General features: G+C 40.2%; 2 long non-coding RNA genes across 3 annotated transcripts in view; one reads left to right on the top strand and one right to left on the bottom strand.

Moving 5' to 3' along the window:
• Positions 1–3238, bottom strand: part of LOC131417914 (uncharacterized) — a 40662-nt gene extending 37424 nt beyond the window's left edge. The window contains exon 1 of the long non-coding RNA XR_009222779.1: positions 3140–3238. This is a non-coding gene — a long non-coding RNA (uncharacterized LOC131417914). The remainder of the gene's footprint in view (positions 1–3139) is intronic.
• Positions 3239–4855: 1617 nt separating this feature from the next.
• LOC131417916 (uncharacterized) overlaps positions 4856–17087 on the top strand; it is a 203595-nt gene continuing 191363 nt past the window's right edge. The window contains exons 1-3 of one of the 2 annotated variants that reach the window (XR_009222781.1): positions 4856–4976; positions 5787–5833; positions 6208–6413. This is a non-coding gene — a long non-coding RNA (uncharacterized LOC131417916). Of the gene's footprint in view, positions 4977–5786; positions 5834–6207; positions 6414–17087 lie in introns of those variants that run through there. The other variant, XR_009222782.1, reaches the window with a different exon arrangement.

The raw sequence follows: 17087 nt of genomic DNA, 5'->3' as shown, positions 1-17087 counted from the left end.
TTGGGGGGACTCTAAAAGTTAATCCATTTCCTAGCCTTTTCAAGTTTCTAGAGACCACCACATTCCTTAGCCTATGGCCCCCCTCTGCCACACTCAAGACCAAGAACTCCACAACTCTCTGGCCCTGCTTCCCTAGTTGTATCTTTTTTTCTACTCAACTGCTTCTCTTTCCCGTTTAAGGGCCTTTGTGATGCACTGGGCCCACCTGGATAATCCAGGATAATCTCCCTATTTTAAAATCAGTTGATTAGCAACCTTAAGTCCATCTGCAAATTTAATTCACCTTTGCCAAATAAACTAATGTATTCCCAGGTTCCAGGGTTTAGGACATCTTTGTGGGCCATGACTTTGCTACCACAAACAGTTTTTCAAATAAAGTTAAACATACACATACCATGTGACCCAGCAATTCCACTTCTAGGTGCTTACCCAAGAGAAGAAGACTAATGCTCACACAAAAACTTGTTTGCAAAGATTTATATCAGATTTTTGCTAGTCAAAAAAGACAAAACTGAAAATAACTCAAATGTCCTTCAACTGCTGGATGGATCAACTGTAGTACATTCATACAATACATACTGCATTCAGCAATAAAACAGAAGGAACTGCTGATACAGGCAACAACATGGATGAACACTAAAATGAATGTATTGTGCTAAATGAAAGAAACCAGACTCAAAAGGCCCAATACTGTGGGATTCCATGTATATGATATTCTAGAAAAGACAAACCACAGGGAAAGGCAACAGATCATTAGCCACCAGGGGTTAAGGGTGGGGGAGGAGTTGACTACAAAAGAGCAGCTGAAGGGAGTTCTGGGTGCTAGAATTATTCTGTATCTTGATTTTGGTAGTTGCACAGCTCTGTGCTTTGTCAAAACAGTTGTACAAAGACAAAACAAATACATCATTTCTCACGCATCAGATTGGCAAAACTTTAAAAATTTGACAATGCCGATCCGACAATTCCCAGGGCAAGGATGACTCAGACACTGTTGGCGGGAATGGAAATTGTTAAAACTTCAGAGGATGATTTGGCTGCAGCTCGTCAAGTTGCAGATGCACATCGGCCTCTGGCCCAGCAATCCACTCACAGGCTGGTGTCCATTCTAGGGAGTCCACATGTGTTCAAGGAGACACACACAAGGATAGTCATTAAACATGGTATGGGACTGAATTAATTGTGGTTAGTAGTTATTTAAAAAAGAAAGGAAAAAATGCATATGGGAAAGAATCAACCCTGCTGGTTACATATATGATCTGGGAAGGTAACTCATTGGTTTGTCTACTTAATAGCACAGAGAGCACTGTACTAGGAATCTGGAGACAAGCATCTGAGCATTTAGTTCCAACTCTGCCACTAAAGTAACAGTCAGACTATGGATGACAACTTGAGGTATCACACTTTCCATTTCCTGGAAAATGAAGAGATTAGGCTCTACAACCACTGAAATTATTTCCAACTCCACAATTCTATGATTCAATAAGTCAACAATCAAAAATTGTATTCCAAAGTACCTATGTTGAGAAACTGTTTTTCCCAGACACCCTGAAATCAGAAACTATCAGGGAAATTGGACATCTTAAAATATTGGTACATAAAATGGCCCAAATTTCTTGGTACGTCTATGACAAGCTGTTTAATCAAGATCGTAACTCTGAAACAGCGTATAAACAGCGAAACCCACCATATTGATTTGAGTCACCCTCAGGAAAAACGTATGTCCTCTCCCATTTTAACATTCCAAAACAAATTCACCATACTAATGAGTCCAACTTGTCAAGTTCAGGTCTGTCTAGCCAAAAGTCATTCATGTATACGGTAAGATTTACTTGATATTTTAACAAAGATAAAAAGATGAATGGCTTTTTGTATTTTTGCCTGTTTCATCTATAAAGCTCTTACATTACAATTTAATAGCTTCAGCCTGCTACAAAAATTTAAAGAGCCTTTTGAAACTTGTAATATGCCATGTCCAACAGGATCTAGTAAAAAAATCAGTAGTTCACAATCCAAAAAAGCTTATTTAGATTCATTACCAACAATACTTACACTTCAAAGACACCAATAACCAACATGTCATTTGTTCCTCTTGCAGAATTTCATAGGTTGTTAAATTCTGGTATCATCCAAAAGCATAATTAGGATGTTATCATTAAAATCAGAAATATTAAAACTAATGATTAAACTATCAAACTAAATGATTAACTAAATATTAAAACTAATGGCAACTAATGATTTGTTGTCTTTCCCTATGGCTTATCTTTTCTAGAATATCATATAAATGAAATCCTACCGTATTTGGCCTTTTGACCCTTCACCCTCTCAGTCAAATCAAAATTTGAAAATTCTTGTTCTATGAGCTTTCCAAATCTAAATTCTTACAATTCTAAATGAGTATGGAGACAAAACACACACTACATACTACTTCTAAAAACCTCCTCATCCGATTTTAATTTTAGCACCAACTGCCAAGAAAAACCTTTCCACTGAAACCAAAATTCCGTACACATCATCTCAATCCTCAATTGATCAGTCATCAGTCTATGTTAACAGAAGGTGAGTTATTATTAGGAACTTACATAATTTTCACCAAAGATTGTTTAAAGCTCCTTTCATTAAATGCAGTTTACAACCATTCACAGGCATCAAATTTGTCTTGCAAATATAGAGTCAATTATCAGAAACCATTAATTGGATTGGCTTTTCTATAAAAGTGTCCCAAAGAAGTAGGAATGTTTATTTGTTTAAAGAACGCAGTGAGGAGCCCAATAGCCTGCGCGGAGTCAGGCAGAGGAGCGCTGACCACTGGCTGTCTTCTGAAGGGAAGTGTTCACCCGGGGATGTCGCGACCTGGCCTAGACGGGGTCCTGGGGGAGCGTGAACTCAAGGGCGCGCACAGAGGGCAGGCGACTCCCTGCCGCCCCCTGCACCTCTGCTGGGTGGGGCCCCGCCAAGGCAGAGAGACCGGCTGGCCAGGTGGCGTTCCTCTGCTCCTCCAAGGGACAGACGTTGGGCTCCCCCGCCTCAGGCAGCCCACCAGCAACCCCGTCCCCCGACTCCATCCACCGCCCCCGACACCGCGCTCCCGCCATCTGGGGTGGAGATCTCCACACCGAGTCTGCCGCCCACCACCTACCTTGGCACCGCCTCCTGCCCAGCGCTCCTCCACACTGCAGAAAGGAGAGCTCCCCAGCACTGAAAATCCTGGAGGAAGGATCCAGAAACCGCCAATCCCCCCCACACAAACGTCTGAGGCAGCCACTTCCACACCAGGGACCCCGCCTCCAGTGCACGCACCCCCGCACTCTCCAGCTCACCGGCCCCTCTGCCGCTCAGAGCGCTGGTCCTGCGCATGCGCGGGCCTCGGAGGATACAATGGGAACTGTTGGGGGGGCGCTGGGAGGGGGGTGGGGATCGAAGTGTCCCTCAGAGGGAGAGCGGGATCAGGCTGGCGCTCTGCAGCCCTTGACTCTGCTCTCCCTGGATGATCGTCAGCTCCTAGAGAAGATCTGCCTTCCCTTGAGGCGGCTCCTCCTGTCCTGAGAAGCTCATCACATGATCTAACATTTGTTTAAAAAAGAATGATGACATCCTTAACACTGGATGTCTCGTGTCCCCAGAATTCTTTGCTCCCCCAGAAGAGTACACAGCGAGCAGCTGGAACCGAGTTCTGACCCAGGAAGGAAGGACACTGAGAGCACAGCTGTCTCCTCTCTGCCTGTTCCTTCCCCTGATCTGTGGCCCTGATGGGGCAACAGCGTTGGGGACTCATGCAGGTGACAAGGCTCAAGTGTTTGCCCATGGTATTACATTTCTTATGGTTTAGTGGTTAAAACGGGAGGCTAGCTGTCAGTTTTTCAGATGATTTCATTTGCAGAAATGTCTTTGGACAAAGAAGTTTGTTTTCTTAATTTCTGATATTTGTAATCAATAACAATAATTAAAATACTTATTTCTTAATCTCATTGGCATGCTAAAACAAACAACTCACTTGGTTTTCACCAAATCGGCCACATTTTCATTAAAACTTTGGAAGTATTGCTGTTTGAGGTGAAGAAAGCATTTGGGAAGATTAATTACCCTTAGATAATATCTTCCCAAATAAATGTACAAACACAGAGTTATGAGCTGTTTTGAAGGGCCTGGGAAATCCAGTTTGAGTTCTACAATGGATCATCTGAAGTAAGGTTAAATTAGTAATTTTCTGAGGAGTTTGCAAGTAAATATTCATGTCACCTTCATCAAATAGGTCTGGTGATTTAAATGAAGGTTGAGCTTAATGATAAAAGTTTTCAAGAGACTGAGAAATATTAAGTAAGTGTGCTTAAAACAAAAAGGTGCAAATTAAAGTAAAGCCTGCCATTATCCTCTTTAAAACAGAGTCACAGTAGCACTATTGTCAAGGTATGACAGGAATAGAAATGCTTTATAAAGTCAATTCTTCACTTCTAAAGAACCTAACGTGACATTCTAGAAGTCTCTATAGTCTTTCACTCATCTAGATTTAAATTGCTCAATTTATATTTTAAAGACTAATGAATCTGAGGGCAAAATATTCAAGGTCAGTGTTTAATTGTTTTTCATTGTTGCAAAGTACATGGGTATAAAGTGTGGCTGAAATCCATGGTCTTGGAGAAGAAAAATATATAGAACTTATTTATCACTCTCACAGCATGTCCTGACTTAATTCTACAAATGTCCCAAGAATAAAGCCTCAGTGAATTCCATTCTGTTCTTAGATATGACATCTTTCATTCATAATGAATGTTCTCAAATTAGGCTCTAGCTAATAATTATGTTCCTGATGCAAATAGGCAATAATAGAGAATCCATGCTTGATTAACTCGGGATCAAGAGGACTACTTAGAACCAAAACTTGTTTTTTGCTTTGTTTTTCTTTATTGATTTCTTTCTTTCTCGTCAGCGGAGTCAGCAGATAAATGACACACAAAGCTGAGAGACTGGAGAGCAGGGTCTTGAAGAATGTGGGATTTCCTAATCTTCCAGATCTTTTTTATCTTTAAAATTCTATGATTTTTGCTATTTATATAGGAGTTCATTTTTTTTCGTTATTTCTAATAGTGATCATAAGAGGGAGACTAACAAAACTTAGCACCTGTGAAGCATTTTTCATTGTAAAAATTTACGTTTTTCTGACAACTGTTAATATTTTAAAAAGCCACTAAGAGCTGATAATATGCTCAGAGGATTTTTAGGGTAGTGAGACTGTTCTGTACATAATGGTGGCTACATGTCACTATATGTGAGTCAAAACCCATGAAACTGTACAACACCAAGAGTGACCCTTAAACTAGGGACTGTAGTTCATTACGTTTCAATATTGTTCATTCATTATAACAAACGTATCATACTAATAAAAGGTATTAATAATAGGGGAGATGGGGCTTGGGAGAGAGGGGAGAGGAAGTGCGGTGAGTGTATGGAGCTCTATGTACTCTCTGTTCAATTATCTGTAAATCTCAAACTCTACTTTTAAGAATAAAGTTTTTTTGAAAGGCACCGAAGCGTAAGCTAACACGTAGGGCATCTATTTTGTGCAGAAGGGCAAGGAAGAAGAAGTTGACATGATTTAAAAGGTTCACCTTGTGATAGTTTGAATTGTCGTGTGTTTCTGAAGCCTTAGACAAGGGCAGGACATAGAATTTGAGACATGGATGGAATAAAGGAGAAGGAAGACATCAGCGTGATCAGACCTGATCAATTAATATTTAGGACAAATTACTAAATTGGATGGATTTGTTTTTATTTTCTTTGCTTTTTAGAAACCTTACACCTTTCTATGAAAGCCACACGTGCACAGTGTCAACAGGTATGTTTCTTACCGAGCGGCACCTGCTTCTCTCCCTCTGCATCTTCTATTCCTTTCCCCTCCTCTCACCACCTCTGACTGATGGTCGCTGTTTCTATCTCCCTTCCTTACTCTCCCTCTCTCCTATTTTTTTTTTTTTCCTTTATCTTTGTGTTTCTTTCTCCTGTAACACATCAGACTAACCATAACCTTCCTGGTCATTGTTTAGTTCCACTGAAGGAACTCAGTGGTTTCCATCAAGAACTGATAGATCAGTGTTCTGGGAAATTTTTCTCTATTTCAGCTACTTCTCCACCCTCAATCTGAAGCAGGAAAATTTCTTGAACGTTGAACCAATTTTTTGTATTTTTTTCTTTTTTGAATCCAAATTTCAGAGCTCCTGGTCATATTGGAAAAATTGCTGAAGAAGGCTGCCTGGAGTTGAGCCGATACTTCTTCCTATGGCCATAAAAAAGAATCCTTATTTTGGCCATGGGGCCTCAGGAGAAGCCCTCGTGAGAGAGGAATCCACGCTAACCCTATGTTGTACCTAGGACTGGCTTCTCCTAAGACAGTGGTTCTCGAACTCCAGTGTGCATTAGAACTGTGTGGAGGTCCCCTACAACACAGAATGCTGAGCCCATCCCAGAGTTTGTGATCCAGTAGGATGGGGGGACCCGAAAATATACGTCTCTGACCGTTTCCCAGGTGCTGCTGCTGACCAGCCACACATTGAGAACCACCGGCTTAGAAACCCTAGGTTTCAAAGGATGCTTTGCTAGAGCAGACAGCCAAAACTATCAAAATCTTAATCAAGATTCACCAACAAGTTCAATGTGTTGGCATCTGGATCTAGAGGCTCCTGAATTTTCAGAGACTAAAGCAAAGATTACTCTGAGTTCAAGGTTTATGACTCTCCTAAGTGTTGCCCAATTACTTTGCTTGCTTCCCTCGACCCCTACCTGGCTAGGAAAGAATATTAAAAACAAAGCCAGCTTTGATTATTTAATCTTCAGTCAATTAAGACATTTTTGAGGAAGATTTTTTTGACAGAATAGCCAACTTTCTTTTATCTACACTATTGGAAACGAATTATTAGTGATAACAATGGTTATTTACTGAGGACCTAATATGTCTCAAGCCCTTTACAGACTTATTGCTCTGCTTCTCAGAACCCTACGGCATCCCAGGTGTGTTTACTGTTTCTCTACCACTCCTCTAATGAACCCCCCAGACCACACTCATATTTGACTTCACCATGCCTTCTCTCATTTAATTTAGCAATAGAGTAAAATTACAGAAGAAACTTGAAGGGGTCTTGAGCCCCAGCAGGAGAAGGTCTAAAATCTATCCAGGACAAATGGCTTAATGTTGGTTTCTGAGAAGTTTCCAGGGACAAAAACTCCACAACCTCCAGAAATCAGTTCTGATATCGCTAATCAATGATATACATTAATTAATTGGTTTTTTATTGATTGGTTGATTGTCTGCTATATTACTTTGCCATATAATAAAATTTTTCTTTGTGTTATTTAAACAATTTTCACTTTATATCCACTTTTTAAATTTAGCCTTCTCTGGACTTCCTCATACATTGAAGATGGTAATTGTCACCTATTAGCGTTTTCCTCTTCTGTTTAGATCACCTCAGTTTCTTTACTGTATTAAAAATATTTAATAAGGCCGGCCCCATGGCTTAGCGGTTAAGTGCGTGTGCTCCGCTGCTGGTGGCCCAGGTTCGGATCCCGGGCACGCACCGACGCACAGCTTCTCCAGCCATGCTGAGGCCTCGTCCCACATACAGCAACTAGAAAGATGTGCAGCTATGACATACGACTATCTACTGGGGATTTGGGGGAAAAAAATAAATAAAATTATAAAAAATATATATATATATTTGTAAGTGTTGTGCTTTTTTTCTCCAGTTCTTCTCTAGGTTTAATTTATTGGGTAGTATAGTGGAAAGATGACTTCAGAGGTCCTGTGTGGTAAAGAATCATCTTTGTACTGTATTCAATGTGAATAAAATCTATATTAGTTTTGTGTTCAGTCTAATCTGGAATCTGAACCTTTCCTTCCATCCTCCCTCTATTGTCTGGAATAGTTAATAATCCCAGACCTAGAGTTTTGCTTGTGGAAAGTGTTTGTTGTTCTTGTTGGTTAGTTGGTTTGACCATCTAACAATTCAATTTATTTAGTAGATATGTGAGTTTTCCTATTTTATGTTTTTTTGTGTGTGTCAGCTTCAGTATATGGATTTTTTATAAAGTGAATTTTGACCTTTGCTGTCTAATTCATAGTGCTAAGTATTTCACAAAATGATGTATCTCGTTAAGATCTAAGCACTCTGTAGAGAATACTTTTTATTTGATTTCTGATACTGGTCATTTGTGTTTCATTTCCTTTTCTTTTCCTTAATCAGTTTTGTTAGTGGTTTATTAACATTATTAATATTTTAAAAATAACTTTTAGCCTGATTTATTTCTTTAGTATTTTTCTATTTCATTGATTCTTATCTTTATTATTGTTTCCTATCTGTATTTTTTTCTGTGTTATTCTCTTTTAATTCTTGAGACAGAAGCTGAGATTGTGGATTTCCTGTCTTTCTTCCATACTCATACATTCATTTAAGGCTACATACAGATGTAGCTGGTATCTCTTGTCTTCCCTAGTGTATTTCTAAATTCTGTGCTGCAAGCCATGTCTGCCCCATAGCGTCTCCAGCCCATGATATGCAACCATGCCAGCCTTTGTGTGTCTCCATCCCTCTACCTGAAGCTCATATCTTGTGTCGAGTGTCACCATCTCATATGACTGCAGTCCATGTCTGCCCTTTTGTTTTGTCAAGATTTTCTCTCCCCTCAGTCCATACCACCTCTCAAAAGTCTCCATTCCTTGTTCCTGTAGCCCTTGCCAACCCATTTGAGTCTCCATCCCCTCTCTCTAAAACCCATGTCAGACAACTCATGTCGTTCTCTCAATTACCTGCAGCGCATATATTTTCCTCGAGTGTCTCTATCTCCTGTGCCCACATTTTATACCAGACCTCACATGTCTCTCTCACTCCATGTGTCTGCATCCCTTTCCATCCCTGAGCGTGTCTGTCCGCTGTGCTTCAGCCCATGCCAGCTCGTGTTTGTCTACATTCTCTGTGCCTCCAGCCTATCTAGACAACCAGTGTTTTCATTTACTCTTCCTCTAGCCCCTGTCTGAACTTGTGTGTTTTCTTACCCTGTGCCTGTAGCCCATGTGTGCCTCAAGTGTCTTCACTCAGTGTCCCACGCTTGGGTGTCATTCACTTGTTAAAGGACATATTGGTTCCTTCTAGGTTTTGGCCACTGTGAATAAAGCTGCTTTTTAGATGTTCTTAGGGGTCTGTGTGTGGATGTATATTTTCACAGTAGTTGGAGAAATACATTGCTGCACAATTGGTGCACCATATAGTGACACTATATTTAGCTTCATAAGAATTAGCAAGATGTCTTCTTAAGAGGTTGTACTGTGTGTATTCCCGTCAGCAGTGAATGAGATTTCCTATTGTCCTACATCCTCACCAGTAATTGGTATTGTCAGTTTTTGGTTTTTAGCTATTCTACTAGAAGAGTAGAGTATCTCATTGGTGTTTTAATTTTGCTTTTTCTTAATGCACAATGGATTTTATTTTCCAATAATTTCTTGTTGTTGAGCAATTTATATTTGCTTATTTCCCATGTATATATATATTTTTCGTAACTTGTCTATTCATATTTTGGTCTATTTATTTTAATTAGGGGAGTTTGTTTTCTTGTTGCAGTATTTGATTGGTTCTTTGAATATTTTGCATGCAGGTCTTTCTGCAGATATGTGTTTTACAAATGTATTATCCTAGTCAGGAGTTTATATTTCCACTCTGTGAATGCTGTCTTTCCCAGATTGGACAGTTTAAATTTAACCAAGTCCACATGATCAATTAGTTTCTTCATGGATTGTGCTTTTTGTCTTGTATATGAAAACTAATCATCAAACTATAAATCATGAAGATTTTCTCCTGTCTCCCAGTATGATTTTTACAGTTTTGCATTTTATATTTAAGTTGATGAGTGATTTTGAGTAAACTTATGTCTAAGGTGCAAAGTTGGTGTCTTTGTTCATTTGTTTCCATAGGGTAATCTTTTTGTATCATCACCATGGTTGATGATGACCAGAGACTAAAAGACTAAAGACTTAAAAAACTATTATTTTTTATGTTGGAGTGCATTTATTGTCTTGACCAAGATCAAGTTGTCTGTATTTGCAGAGGTCTATGTGTGGACTTTCCATGATTTTTCATTTACCTCTGTGTCTATTCATTTTATTTTTTATTTATTTTTTAATTTTTATTTATTTATTTTCCCCCCAAAGCCCCAGTAGATAGTTGTATGTCACAGCTGCACATCCTTCCTGTTGTTGCACTTAGGACGCGGCCCCAGCATGGCCCGAAAAGCAGTGCGTAGGGGCGTCCCCGGGATCTGAACCTGGGCCGCCTGAGCGGAGCGGGCGCACCCAACCGCCAAGCCATGTGGCCGGCCCTATTCTTTTTAAAATATCACGGTTCAGATCCCGGGCGTGCACCGATGCACGGCTTCTCCGGCCATGCTGAGGCTGCATCCCACATACAGCAACTAGAAGGACGTACAGCTATGACACACAAATATCTACGGGTGCATTGGGGGAAAAAAATAAATAAATAAAATTTTAAAAAAAGTAATTCAGAACAAAAACCACCATCCTAGTTTGATGAATATTTAGTGGGGACTCTGTCAGTCCCAGAGCTGCTGACAGAGGCAGTTCTCAAAGCTCCAGCAGGTCCCGGGAGAGGACAGCGCTGGTAATCAGTGTCATCAGAGTTTGCATGAGGCGTGGTCATTCTCTGGATGTTAGAACTGAGTGGAGTTTTCAAACGCAGCCCAGTGACTCTAGACCTGAGCCCTGCTCAGAAGCCAGTTGTCTTGTCATTTGCTCTGAGCATGGTGTCTTCCCTCTGCTCGTGCCCCTTTTTGCCATTTCTCATGCTTCTCCTGACTCTTTCTCTTTCCTACACCTTCTTTCTTCTTTTTTCTCTCTTTCTTACTTTTACTCTCTATTATATTCCTTCTCCTTATCAATTTTTTCTTCCTTATTGTTCTCATTCGTTTTTCTTTTTACTTTGTAGTACAGTTACTCTGTACATCACGTTCATCTTAAAATCTTGACCCTCTACAACTTTTATACTTCAGCTAGCTATTTTGAAGAAAGTGTTTTGATAAATTTCTCTTAGATGTTATAACATGGTGATTCAAGGAGATAAAAACTATCACGAAAGGGATGGGGATGGAGAATGAACTCAGTTCAGGTAGCCATGGAATTAGACAGAGGGAAACGGAGAGCTTAGGTGTGGGTGTTCAAAATATTTCTTGATATATCTTTGTAGTTCATTGGTGTGGTAAACTGCACACAGTCTTATTTACTGTTGGAGCCCAGAAGTTTGCTCCTCTGGTCAGGTCAGCAGGTCTCGCTCGGCCTATAGAAAAGAAGCTAGGAAACACTGCCTGCGTTTCTAATGTAAAGAACTGTTCGTGTTCCACCAGGAGATCTTTTGAGCTCTTCCCTGGACTATCAGAATAGAAAAAGAGGAAGAGAAGCTTTTCTCCATCTGCACAAAACCAGGACCTTATCTTGAGTTTGAGAGGATTTGCATGTGACGGAAAACAAAGTGTTCCCAAGTTTGGATTTGCTTTAACAAGATCTATTGGCTGGCTTTGATGTTAAAGGTCTTTATTCAAAATTGGCTACCTCTAGTGTTCAGTTCAGAGTTGAGATTTGTGAGTATAAGAAAGAAGAATCTCTTTTTGATTAATTCAGTGAAATACAATATTTGGGAAAATGGTTATATTTGATGGCCACTTGTTAATATTCTGTTGCCACAGTGACATCTGTTGGTAAGTGACTAGTTCATGCTATTCTCGATGATTTCTGTTTGAAAGACATGCCCTGAGCTTGATAAATAAATGGCAAGCAATAGGATATATTGGAGCATATGAGGAAGCCATTTGAGGTAAATCTAATTCAGTCTGAGTTTGTTTTTCCAAAAGGGCCTGCCAGCTGCATTGTGTATCTGCTTTGCCATGTCTCAAAGAGAAGAGTAAATGCCCTTAAGATAAGGATGCATCTTCCCCCTCATTGGCATTGCCTTAAGCATAAGCATTTCAGCCTAAGCTGGGATTATACTGCTGCACTCATCCTGTAACCACCCAGCTCCAGACAACAGACCTGACACCAGCCACGCCCATGGAGACAGCAGACCTGCTCCCTGTTGTGTCCATCAATAGCTATTCTGGCAGGGCAACCTGGCAGGGTGATCTTGTGGCTATTGTAAAAGGGACATTACAATCCTATGTGATACATGCTCTTTGACGATACATAACCGCTCTGTACATTCCACTTCTTCAGTGCCCTTCCTTCCTTATGGAAGGAAGGCCCAGGGCCATGGTCTTCAAAAGTTGCCTTATAATAAATTCACCCCAATTTTGATTTGTACATTGGTTACAGATTATTTACGTAGACATTTCTTGGTGTAGTCATGGCAGGATTTCAGAGAAACCCACCAGAGACCACCTGGAATCTACACTGAACTGGCATTGGGTACCAATAGGGGCCCATTGTGTCTTCCAGATTACTGCATTCTTCAGGTGACACCAGTGAGTTCTCCTGAAACCTAGACCTCTTTATTTTAAGTCGACAGTCCAGGGTTTATTCGAGCTGTTTTCAAGGCTTAAGGCTAGGTGTCTTGTCGGGGGAAGAGGGAGAATCTCCTTCTGCCCTTTTCCTTAAGGTTCCTATGGCTGGCCAAATAATTAACAAGACAGGTTGGCAGGAGAAAATAATACCAAGTTTAATAACATGTATGCATGGGAGAAACTCGGAAATGAGCAGCTCGCCCCTCTGTCTAAGCTGCTTGCTTAAGTATTGCAGCTAAAGGCGAGGAACGTGTTGGGGGTGGGTAGTGGCCTGGGACTTCAGAGGGCAGGAGGACAATTCTTTTCAGGGTCATCTATAGATAATGTGGTCAGGGAGAGACAAAGTTTTTGATAAAAAGTCTTGGTGCCTTCCCTATTATAATCTCTATCCTACATTATCTTTACAGCCATCATGATAGATCTGTTCCAGGAAGGAGCCACCATGTCAAATTCTTTAGGCAGTTAGTGGGGGAGGTCAAATGTCCCTCAGAGAAAACAATCAAGGTAAAGAGATATATTTTAGGATGGCCAAATCTTGATCTCCCACAGTCTTAAGGGGGTGCTGGTACATTCCCTAGGTCAGAGGAACCTAGGGAGGAATTCCTAGGAAAGAGAAATGTAAAGGGACTTTCATAGGCCTGGGGAGCCTAGGGGGAACTTTTGGAGTGAATGGGGCAGGGTGACATTAATATGGCTTAAAATTGGGAAGAATTATGTTTATAAAGTATGATCAAAACTGCTTGATAGAGAAATGAGAGACTGAATCTGTTCAGCTCCGTAGAAAAGGGACATTGCTCTTCCCGGCCTTTCGGGCATTCTCAGGCAACTGAGAATCTCAACGGGGGTGTCAGAGGCGAACACCACGACGTGTAACGGTCCTTCCTATAGGGAGTTCCACTATCATTCATGTTAATTAATCACAGGTTCGTCCGGGGACCCGCACAGGAGGGTTGGTCACCAGAGCTCCAAACCCCCATGGCAGTACCTAGACTGCTGGCGGGAGAAACCGAGGTACGTAAGAGAGTCATTACGACCTTTCTTTAGTGAGTAACAGTCACAAGCAGTACACTCCTGACCCGCTACACAGTCCCTAGAAATTGTTCAGACTTTGTAGCAAAATAAAATAAAAGCGGGAAATTGAGTTTGCTGGACCGTTCCCGGCTGGGCGGCCTGGCCTCTGAACCCAGGAGACTTGCCCAAGTGCTAAGACAGCAGGGGGCCTAAGACTGAAAGAAAAAAAATGGTTAAGAAGATTTCTGCAGATAGAAACTAATAAATTTTCTAAAACAGCGGCTATAAAATCTTTGTTGCATTTGTCTGTTCTTTATGTGTGTGTCTCTACATGTATGTTATATGTGCGTGATATTTTACCTCCGGAGGGTATGGTCAAAATCAAGAGGTCTATTCAATTAACTTGAAGTAAGCACTTATAAAAGTTGTTTCTAAATCCACATATTTTTCCAGTTAAGGTGATATGAAATAATCTTTGGTAAATAAAAGCTTATTTAATCTTGTTAGTTTTCAGCATTGAATAAAATGCAGATATGCAGCCTTTATTCGTCAAATAAATTGATGTTATTTCTATTACAAAACGAGTCTCAAAAATAGTAAATGATGGCTAATATTATTTAATGTCTCATAAAGTCTTGTAGGCAATCTAAATAATTATTGAGGGGCCGCCCCGTGGCTTGGCGGTTAAGTGCGCGCGCTCTGCTGCTGGTGGCTCGGGTTCAGATCCCGGGTGTGCACCGATGCACCACTTGTCAGGCCATGCTGTGGCGGCGTCCCATATAAAGTGGGGGAAGATGGGCACAGATGTTAGCCCAAAGCCAGTCTTCATCAGCAAAAAGAGGAGGATTAGCATGGAAGTTAGCTCAGGGCTGATCTTCCTCAGAAAAAAAAAAATTCATTGAGTATCTAGGTCATTTCCAAATTAGATAAAATATTAGACATTGATTGCTAAATATAGGTTTATCTACTTTTGGCTTATTACAGAAAAGCTAAAAGGTGTTTTGGGTCTATTGGTAAACATGTCTTGTGTTTTATTTAAAAGATTGTACTATAAAGTAACATGTTTCCAAAAATTATAAAAAGTGTCCATATAAATTTGTCAAGCCAAGAAATGCTATGGCAAAAGAAATTTTATAATTGCTTACTTAGTTTTTACTTAAAAATTAATGTTTCTAAGGGTTAAAAATTTCTAATATGTGATTAAGCTACTAAAAAATTAAGAAAAATATGTTTGTATTCAAGGAGAGTAAAATGTGTGTTTTCATTAAGAAGATATGAAAAATGGAAATATTTTTGTTTGGTTAGGAAAGATAAATTTGCCCTGAAAAGTACTAGAAGGAAAAAAAAAGGAGCACATGGCACAAATTCTGAATGTAAACAAAAAGTTATAGAAGGTTTGTTGAAGAGAAACCCAGAGGAGTTTTATACACTGTCAAGTTGGCTAAGATTAAACTAAATCCAATTAAGTAAATGATTTTTAATATCAAAAGTAAGCTGGTACAAAATTCAAATTTGGTCTTCTTCCTTTTAAAAGGATAATTTTATTCTACTCTTTTTTTTTCTTCCCCCAAAGCCCCAGTAGATACTTGTACGTCATAATTGCACGTCCTTCTAGTTGCTGTATGTGGGACGTGGCCTCAGCATGGCTGGAGAAGCAGTGTGTCGGTGCACACCTGGGATGTGAACCAGGGCCACCAGCAGTGGAGCATGCGCACTCAACTGCTAAGCCACAGGGCCGGCCCTATTCTACTCTTAATCTACTCTTGATAGAGGTTATTAGGTAAAAAGATTTTTCTTCACCTTTGAGTTAAGTTTATCTAAAGAACAGAAATCTGTTTTGTTAAGGTAATTTACTATGTTCAAAAGACTGAGGTCTCTCTATTAAGGTCTTTTTGACTGTATAACTGCTGTTCGTTAACTAAGCATGATTTCACTGCGACAAGAGCAGCCACTCCTTGATCTTGTCTGACCAAGTGTTTAAAACCCTTCTATATTTTTGGCAATCTCCACAAAATTCATATCCTAAATAAAGTCTGTCTAATAACTTTTTTCTTTGAGAGTTTTCAAAGGGCCCGGGCAATTCTCAAGAAAATTTTATCTCTTCCCATAAAGAGGGAGATGCTAAACTAGACTTGTTAAGTATGCTAAATTGCACGGGCAGCCTTGTCAAGGAAATGATAAAACTTCTTAGGTTATACTGCATAGGTAAATATTACTCACTATTTTATCACTGTTATCTTGCTTCCAACATTACAAAAGGAAAGACCACGACTGCATTCTATTTAATTTGGTTTACAGATGGGTCTTACTTAAGTGATAAGCAAGATATTACCAAGCTGGATATGCTGTCTACCCTCGAGAATGCCTGTGTGGGGGAAGAGGGAGAATCCCCCTCTGCCTTTTCCCTTAAGGTTCTTATGGCTGGCCAAATAATTAACAAGACAGCTTAGCAGGAGAAAATAATACCAAATATAATAACATATATACATGGGAGAAACCAGGGACACTGCTTTTCTCAACACAATAGCAGAAATTCTGATCTTAAATACCGTCTTTACATAAAGACAGAGGAGGATGTGGGGGTGGGGGGTGTCAGTTACAGATCACCACTAAAGCTCTGTAAAAAAGGGTAAGGTTATTATGCAGATTTAAGGCCTCACCTTCCACATTGATAAGTTTCTAGAAATGAGGTCATACCCCCTCTTCCCAATACAGAGAGAGAGATACCTTTACAAATGGAGATTTCCCTTATAAATATAACTGTTTGTCTGGCAACTCCTCGGCAGGGCCATCCAGACAATGTGGCCAGAGAGACAGAACTTCTGATAAGATGGGCTTGTTGGTGTCTTTCCTATTGTAACATCTATTTTACACTATATTACAGCCATCAGATAGACGATGTGTTGCAGGAAAGAGTTACTATGTCAAATTCTTTAGGCAGTTAGTGGGGAAGGTCAAATGTCGGTCAGAGAAAACAATCGAGGTAAAGAGATATATTTCAGGGTGACCAAATCTTGATCTCCCACACCTGCTAATACCTACTAACTCTGCTAACCCAATAAAAGACTTCTTTCCACAGGCTTGAAAGAAATCGCCACCAAAGAAGAGAAACAGATATAGCAGTCAAAAGGGGGAGTTTTTGACACCCCCTCACAGATGTGGTTTGCACCCAGTAAAAAAATCCATAGTCCCTATTGGAGCACAATTGCCACTGCTCCAGCATATACACCAATTAACCCACTGGGCACCTGAAAAGATAATTTTGTGGGAAGAGCAATGCTTTTAAAAACCTTCTCCCACAGCGGCTCATAAAGCTATACTGATTGTGTTATATGCCCAAAATATCATCTAAGGAAACTACTACATGAATCACAAGGCCACTTTCCCTTTACTAAGGGACCCTTTGAGGTATAGCAATCGGACTTTGTCCAAATGCCACCATCTCAAGGATAAATATATCTTGTAATGACTGTGTGTTCTCACTTTGGGTGGAGGCCTTTCCTTGCAGAAGAGCAATGGCTCTAATAGTA

The sequence above is a fragment of the Diceros bicornis genome, chromosome 18 (genome assembly GCF_020826845.1).
Source record: "Diceros bicornis minor isolate mBicDic1 chromosome 18, mDicBic1.mat.cur, whole genome shotgun sequence".
In the NCBI taxonomy this organism is placed as follows: domain Eukaryota; kingdom Metazoa; phylum Chordata; class Mammalia; order Perissodactyla; family Rhinocerotidae; genus Diceros; species Diceros bicornis.
Note: the sequence above shows the minus strand (reverse complement) of the source record. Positions and strands in the feature narration are given on the sequence as shown.